We start from the raw sequence: 9,276 nt of genomic DNA, 5'->3' as shown, positions 1-9,276 counted from the left end.
TATGGAATTCTCTAGGCCAGAATACTGGAGTGGGTAGTCTTTCCCTTCTCCAAGGGATCTTCCTGACCCAGGGATTGAACCAGAGTCTCCTGCATTGCAGGCAGATTCTTTACCAGCTGAGCTACCAGGGAGACCGCTACTTGCTTGACCCTGCAGTAAGCCATTCTCTGTTCCAATCTCTTGATTTGTTTGGCTTCACTATGGGTTGGGCACGAACTTGCATTTGACAACAGGTCGCATGCTATTATGCTGCACTGTGAAACCAGGTTTAGGAGTGTCTGGTAGTGTTGAAGAGGAGGGAATTTTCCTCTTAAGCTTCCAAGTTCTTCTGTCTGGTCTTGTTACTTGAAAACTGGGTTTGCTTCTTTTGGTGTTGAACCAAAAGACACAACTAGGCCAAAGATTGGGAGAAGGAGCATTTAAGGAGAACACTGGGATCTTTCCCAAAGCGGTGTCTCCCCAAATAGAGAAATTGGGGAAGTTTTAAGTTAAGGGTACATGCATATTCATGAAGGGGCTTGAGCAGAGAAAAATTCAACATTGAACTGGGATAATTCTAGAATCCTAGCTTTAGTTGACTAAAGTCTGAAAAAGTCAACATCATCTTTCTGTCCTCCACCTCAGGTGGTGGGGCCTTAGTTTCTGTAGAACTCAGAGATACGTTACTCTGTATATCCCTTGAAGAGGAAATAGGGCTTTGTTTTATCAACTGCACTATTGTTTGCCTGCCTTTTCTCTGGTCCTACGTTCCTTTGTTCCCTTAAGATCATTTGTTACTGAGTCTGTTTAACGGCAAGGAGATCACAAAATGGCTTAGGCCGGGACTTTCCTGGTGGTCCAGTGGTTGAGAATCCACCTTCCAATGCAGGGGACATAAATTCCATCCCTGGTCAGGGAACTTATGTCCCATATACCACAGAGCATCTAAACCCATGTGCAGCAACTACTGAGCCCGCACACTCTGGAGCCCCCATACCACAACTAGAGAGAAGCATGCCCCAACAAAAACCCCAGGTGTCACGACTAAGCCCTGACACAGTAAAAAAAAAGGCTGGGCCAAAATGGCTCCTCTGAATTCTTTCCTGGAGAATCCCAAGGACAGAGGGGGCTGGTGGGCTACAGTCTATATAGGGTCAAAAAGAGTTGGACACAACTGAAGCAATTTAGTACAAATACGCATATACGTCAGGAAAAGCATTCCTGGTTCTCTTTCTCCAGTGACCCACTACCCTATCTGCTTACAATCTAAGAATTAAGTTGACATGAGACAGGTTAGCAGAATAAAATCAGACAAAACTTTAATAACGTGTATACTTGGGAGAGATCCAGGAAAACTGAGTTACTTGCCAAAATAGCTAAAGACAAAAGAGGATGTTGGTAGTTGTGGTTTAGGAATTCAAAGAGGAGGAAGGCAATACAGCCAGAGATGGAAAAGCAAACGTTTGGTAAGCAAATGTTTGCTGAGCTACTCAGAGACGATGGAACAGGTAGTGGACTCATCTCCAGGCCCTGCCAAGAGTTTTCCCACCTCACTTAACTCATGTTCTTTGCAGATCTCTGGATTGCTCTATTCTGAAAACAGCCCTTTATCTAAACTCGTGTGTGCATACTCAGTGGCATCCGACTCTTTGAGACTCCATAAACTGTAGCCTGCCAGGCTCCTCTGTTCATGGAATTTTTCAGGCAAGAATACTGGAGTGGGTTGCCATTTCCTACTCCAGGGCGTGTTCCTGACCCAGGAAGCAAACCGGCATCTTCTGCACCTCCTGCAGGGAGATGTAAAAAGAAAAACTTCCTGAGTCTTCTTTTTCTTAAATATAATCAATCTAAATTAACCCTCATGCCAAAGAGACATCTTTTGGGTGGCAAAATTTGCTCCCATACAGCTACTTCCTTGTGAAGTGCCCGAGATTGTGTGTATCTGTGAAGACTGTGCCTTGAAGGTAAACCATAGTATGTCACTCCAATGTATGCCTTTTTGACATAAAAACAGTTTTGAGTTGAGGGCAATTTAGAACCATCAAATGCAGGAAAAACTCTCTCCACCCTCACCCATTTCTGCCTAAAGGCAGGATATAAATTCTCCTTTACAGGAGACAACTCTAGACTCTTAGCCCATAGACAGCACCAGAAGAATGTGCAAATAAATTTTACTCCATTAGTTTCCTCCCACAGTTTGCCACCCTTGGAAGCTCAAGACTGCTTTTCTTTATCCTGTCATTTCTCAATAAATATATGTTCTTTGTTGAAGATACCACATAATATGGAGTTCTAAGCCACACTTTGAATTGCTCTTGTTAAGGTTTTCCCATATGACAGGTACACACAAGTTAATAAATTGTTTTTGTCCTGTTAATCTTTTTTGTGAAAGAGACCTGTGTGCAAACCTAAGATGGCTAGAGGTAAGATTTTTCTCCTCTTGTAGCCCTATTATATTTGGGGGATGGTTTTGATAAGCCCATACTTCTGGCTCTTGCTTTCTATGAGCAGTGTGTTGTGGGTCTTTGTGTTACTAGATGTTAAGTTTTTGATGATCAGTGTCTAAAATGTGTGCCTTCAGGAATGTGGAGCTATGCTAGTTGGATGAATAATTACAGGCACAAGCAACACGGGAAAGGGAGAGGCAAGGTTATCGTTATTTCTGAGACAGAATTGTAGGAGTATATTGAAAGAAATTTTCACATATTGAGGTATGGGGAAGTCATTCTGGCTGTACATGATTTAACTCAAATTCTATGCTAACTAAAACAGGCTGTCTGTGGCCTATCAAATGTACACTGCACATCTGCTTCAGTTATTAAGGGAAAAGGTTCAAAGACCAGAAGTAAAGAATGTCCATTTTAAAGATAAAGATTAAATGCCTCTCTTCTTGAGATGCCAATGTATCAGCTCCTTCGATAAGACTCCCTTCCTTGGTGCCAAGGCCTTACTCACTCGCTGTGAACATGCTCATCTGTTTTGTTTTGTTGAACCTTGAAGGAATGTATCCCTGACTTGTTTGGTATTCTTTGTGTTGACAAGATACAAGACTGTGCTGAAAACCATGCTTCTCTAGAGCAGTTCCTCCAAGGTATCTGTGAAGCTGTCTTCCAAGATATTGTTTTCAGTGTGGCTCAAACAAAATTCTTTGCAATTTCTATTATAGATTGTTTATTCATTATTTTTGTGGGCAGTGTAATCAGAAAGTTGAAATTAATAGGACTTTGTAAAACAAAAGAGAGAGGAACTTTATTTTCTCCCATAATTGCACTTATAGTATTCCTCTATGGATGAGGGTCTTTTCCCCTGCTCCTAGATGAAATCTTGGATAAACTCAATGTCTTCATTGGATAATAAACATTTCTTTGAATATTTCAGAAAGATCAGTCTCATTTTAGTAGTTAAAAATATCTTTTAGTGTCAACTAAAAAAAATGAAGTGAAGTGAGAGTTGCTCAGTCATGTGCGCCTCTTTGCGATTCCATGGACGATACAGTCCATGGAATTCTCCAGGCCAGAATACTGGAGTGGGTAGTCTTTCCCTTCTCCTGGGGATCTTCCTAACCCAAGTATTGAACCCAGGTCTCCTGCATTGCAGGCAGATTCTTTACCAGCTGAGCCACAAGGGAAGCCCAAGAATACTGGAGTGGGTAGCCTATCCCTTCTCCAGTGGATCTTCCTGACCCAGGAATTGAACCAGGGTCTCCTGCATTTCAGGCATATTCTTTACCAACAGAACTATCAGGGAAGCCCCTCCCCCCAAAAAAATGTACAACCAAAATGTTGAGAATTTTATTATTGAGGAATATAGCCTAGAATGGGGCTTCTCTGGTGGCTCAGTGGTAAAGAATCCACCTGTCAATACAGGAGACACTAGAGACCTGGGTTCAATCCCTGGGTCAGGAAGATCCCCTAGAGAAGGAAATGGCAACCCACTCCAGTATTCTTATCTGGGCAATCCCATGGAAAGAGGAGCCTAGCGGGCTATAGTCCATGGGGTCACAAAGAGTCAGACATGACTGAGCGATTAAACAACACTGATAGCCTAGGATACTGCCTCTCAGAGAGCTCTGAGGAATTGTCCCAAAGAGGTAAGGGAGGAGCCAGGATGTATAAGAGTTTTTGCTGGAAAAAAAAAAAACAAACCAAAAAACCCTATAGTCAAACATCAAAATATCTCTGCAAATCACAAAAACCAGACTTCTCAAGTTAATGATTTTAGTGCTTTTCTATGTATAGAAAGATGCAAGAGTCTGGGTGCATTGAAATTATTCCCTTGATATGCATTTTAACTGCTAGGGCCAGTATTCTATTTTTCTCCATCCTGAATTCTCCTAAGGGCTCACTGTCAGGGATGACTGCAATGGCAGATGGTTTGATGATGGGCAGTATTTGTTATTTACTGAAATGGCAAGCAATATTTCTTGTTCACATTAGCAATAAAAATGTGCAGTGTAAGAATACTTCATTTAAAGAAAAAAAACTTCTTGTTTCTTTTTGACCATCTTCAAATATGGTTAAATCTCAGTTATTGGTTATGTCAATATAATTATGTAAATTTTTAAAAATTCAAAACCAGTGTAGTTTTAGATACATTTTTGTCAATTAAGGACTTAATTAGGGACTTCCCTGCTGGCCCATGGCTAAAGACTCCATGCTCTTAATGCAGGGGTCCTGGGTTTGATCCCTGCTCAAAGAACTACATCCCACACGTTTAAACTAAGACCCGGTGTGGCCAAATAATTTTTTTTTAAAGGACTTAATTAGCTTTTTATGTATCTGTTGCTAGTTTTTAGAGATGTTCCAATGCATGCGTTAAGTGTCCATTGGTTTCTTTTTTTAAGTTGTTCAAATATCCAGTTGGTATCTCTCAGGTTTCCATTCTGTGGCTGTAACTAGACTGTACACTTACTGTGAAACTTACTGTCATTGTCTTCCTGATTTGGATTCCTGTTTCCTAGAATTAAGTTAATTTTTGCTAACTTTTCATTTTTGCTCAAGTTCCTTTTCCAACAGCTTCCTTAAGGTACATGTGTTAGAAGGAATTCCCTAATGCTGCACTGGTTAAGACTGTGCTTCTGAGGATTCAGGTTTCAACCCCTGGTTGCCATGCAGCCAAAAGGAGAAAAAAGAAAAAATATGCATGTTTTAGAGATGAATATTTGAGTCTTTCATGTTTGAAAATGGCTTTATTCTACACGCTTTGCCAATTATTCAGAATTTGGAAACATCACTTCAAAGTTTCCTGGTCACTCCTGTTGTCAAGTCTAATGCCAATTATTTTCTGTTCCTTTGTATATTATCTTATGCCTCCTTCCTGCTCATCTCCTAATACTTACTGCTTTTTATATTTCCGATGTATTAAATTTTCATGATTTATGTTGTGGATTTTTTAAACACTTTTATGCTAAGTAGAGGTGAGCACTTTCAGTTTGTAGGATCTAGTTCTGCAGATGTCTCTTATATGTTTGTTATTTGATAGTCTTCTCTAGATTTTTTTGTTCTCTTCCTGGAATTTGTATTTGATAGAAATCTTTTTCATGAGTTGTGTCTAACTTCTCTTCTTCACTGCTTTCTATTCTTACTTATAGATACAACATAATCTCTGATCTCTCAGAGAGCAGATTTGTTTGAAGTTTTCTTGTCCATTTTTGTCTATGTCCAAATCAAACTTTAAAAAAATTTTTTTGAATTGTTCTCTCCCTTTTGCATTGAATACTTTCCTGAAATGTGTAGCGATTCTGGCCTCCAGTTGTGAGGTAAAACTTCTCAACTTGTAGACTTTAGAGCCAACCTTTTCACCAGGAGACTGCCAGAGCTCTGTTCTCTGCTTTTTAGTTTAGAGCAGAGGACAGCTCCAGTCTCCTGCATTACTGGTGTCTGGGGCCAGGATGGGGAAGATCCTGAGAGGCCCAAAGTCCTGGGAATGGTTTTTCACTCCATCTGTCTGTGCCTCAGTCTTATCTTTCTCTGTGCAGGTATACATCCTCTCCAGGTCAATTTATCCAGAGATCAAACCTCCCACTAGTGTATTATATTTGGTTAGAGAAAAAAGTAAAGGGAGAGAGCAATTAATTGTGCACGAATTTTCAACCAGTCTCCTGTTTCCAGTTCTGTATCTCACCAGGGTCATCAAATTTCATACCTGAGTGTCTGGAGGTCTTATGCAAATAGACGTCTCACTCTGTAGGCCCTTGGAAACCAGAGTTCTCCAACAGTTCTAATTTGTTGTCATTTTCATTTTCTTTCATTCTTACATGTTAATACTTTTTGTCTTTCTCAACTAAATATACTCACTTTATTCTCTCTCTCTTTTTTTTTTTTGTAGAGGAAAAATGGAAAATAGATGCACTGGCTCTGTTTATCGGAAAGCCTCTCTTACTCTTTCTAAATCATAAGATTTTGCTTTCGTACTGGAAGTTTTTCTCTTATGTCAATTTTTTTCTTTTCGCTACTGATTTTCTTATTTCATTAATTTCCACTTTTTTCTCTATTGATTTCTTCTGACCGCTTTCAGTATATTTTGTCAATGAAAACTTAATTAAAAGTCTAAGAAACAAATAGAGAATTGTACTTGAGCCAACCTAAATATTATAACCCAAGAGACAATCTTTCAGAAAACTCTGAGGACCATTTTCCCTGTTAGAGACTAAAGCAGATTTATATATGTTTTCAATGCAAAGGATTAACAGGATCATTGCATGGAGCTGGGACTCAGGGATCTTTCATCATGACCTGCCTTACCACATTTCCACTCTGTCCCTCTCTCCCATTAGATGTAATTTCCACATAACCCGAACCAGGAACCAGGTTTGGTGGCACAGATACAGTATAATTGATGTAAAATGTTATATATTACAGGTGTACAATACAGTGATTCATGAATTTTTAAGATTATAATTCACTTATTATAAAATATTGGCTATATTCCCTGTGCTGTATTAATACAATATAGAGTTGCAGCTTGTTTTAAGATTTTTTTTTTAATGTGGACTTTTTCTTTTAAGTTGACTGTGTTGGGTCTTAGTTTCCGCTTGCAGGATCGCTAGTTGTGGTGTGCAGGCTCAACAGCTGCAGCAGCAGGCTTCTTCTCTAGGGGCTCACAGGCAGGAACTTTAAAGGCAGGAATCATGAGGGGAGGAAGAGCATCTATCTGCATGTTGCCACCAGGGCCCATCCCACTGCAAACAAGCAGATATCTAGAAATCCAGGCTGTCAGAAACCAAAGGAAAGAAAGGCTGGTTCACCCTCCCTGCTGTTCCCCAGGTGGTTGCCCCAGAACCATACCCCTGCCCTTCCCCAGTGGAAGCCAAGTGTGCAGGCTTCAGTGGCAGAACCAAACCTCAAAAGGAGAGAACCAGACAAAAAATGAATATCAGAGTGGAATGGTTTAAATCATCCTCTTGGCCTCTAGTGAACCTGAGCCTCATTATATGCTCATTGGACTCCATTTGCCTAACGGGAAACACCTGACCATATGGAAGGAATTTAAAAAAAAAAAAAAAAAACAAGATGGGACCACAGTTCCAGGAAGAACCCTGCTTTTTCCAAGAAAATACAAACCTCTTTCTCCCCTCATGATCCCTACTTTTTAAAGTTCTGCCTTGTGAGCCACTAGAGGAGAAGCCTGTGTGCTGCAACTACTGAGCCTCAACGTGGAAACTAAGACCCAACACAGTCAACTTAAAAAAAAAATCTTAAAAGAATAAACAAGCTACAAGGATACATTGTATTAATACAACATAGGGAATATAGCCAATATTTTATAAGTGGATTATAACCTTAAAAATTCATGAATCACTGTATTGTACACTTGAAAATCCCATGGATGGAGGAGCATGGTAGGCTGCACTCCACGGGGTCCCTAAGAGTCGGACACGACTGAACAACTTCACTTTCACTTTCCACTTTCATGCATTAGACAAGGAAATGGCAACCCACTCCAGTGCTCTTGTCTGGAGAATCCCAAGGACTGAGAAGCTTGGTAGGCTGCAGTCCATGGGGTCACACAGAATCAGACACGACTGAAGCGACTTTAGCAGCAGCAGCAGCAACATATAATATTTTACATCAGTTATACTGTAATAAATTTTTTAAAAACTGAAGTTTATTCAATGAATTATACTAATATACATTAGAGTATCTACAAGTGCTTTCCTTCCCACTTCTGGCACTGGAAGGAAAAAAATGGATACCTTTGGGGATCTGTCAGAGCCGTAAGTGCTATCAAGAGGTTGTTCAAAGGTATGAAGTAATAAAATCTCTCTTCTTTCTTCAATAACTTCAGTTTGTTTACCAGATGGATTTCTTCTTGTCTCAGTTCAGTTCAGTTCAGTCTCTCAGTCGTGTCCGACTCTTTGCAACCCCATGAACCGCAGCACACCAGGCCTCCCTGTCCATCACCAATTCCCAGAGTCCACCCAAACCCATGTCCATTGAGTCGGTGATGCCATCCAACCATCTGATCCTCTGTCATCCCCTTCTCCTCCTGCTCTCAATCTTTCCCAGCATCAGGGTCTTTTCCAATGAGTCAGCTCTTCGTATCAGGTGGCCAAAGTATTGGAGCTGTAGCTTCAAAATCAGTCCTACCAATGAACACCCAGGACTGATCTCCTTTAGGATGGACTGGTTGGATCTTCTTGCAGTCCAAGGGACTCTCAAGAGTCTTCTCCAACACCACAGTTCAAAAGCATCAATTCTTCCATGCTCACCTTTCTTCATAATCCAGCTCTCACATCCATACATGACCAATGGAAAAACCATAGCCTTGACTAGATGGACCTTTGTTGGCAAAGTCTCTGCTTTTGAATATGCTGTCTAGGTTGATCGTAACTTTCCTTCAAAGGAGCAAGCATCTTTTAATTTCATGGCTGCAATCACCATCTGCAGTGATTTTAGAGCCTAGAAAAATAAATTCGGCCACTGTTTCCAATGTTTCCCCATCTATTTGCCATGAAGTGATGGGACCAGATGCCATGATCTTAGTTTTCTGAATGTTGAGCTTTAAGCCAACTTTTTCACTCTCCTCTTTCACTTTCATCAAGAGGCTTTTTAGTTCTTCTTCACTTTCTGCCATAAGTGTGGTGCCATCTGCATATCTGAGGTTATTGATTCGAGAAATCGAGATTTCTCCTGGCAATCTCGATTCCAGCCTGTGCTTCATCCAGCCCAGCGTTTCTCATGGTGTACTCTGCATATAAGTTAAATAAGCAGGGTGACAATATACAGACTTGATGCATACTCCTTTTCCTATTTGGAACCAGTCTGTTGTTCCATGTCCAGTTCTAACTGTTGCTTC

This window comes from Bos mutus, chromosome 18, assembly GCF_027580195.1.
Source record: "Bos mutus isolate GX-2022 chromosome 18, NWIPB_WYAK_1.1, whole genome shotgun sequence".
Classification (NCBI taxonomy): Eukaryota; Metazoa; Chordata; class Mammalia; order Artiodactyla; family Bovidae; genus Bos; species Bos mutus.
Note: the sequence above shows the minus strand (reverse complement) of the source record.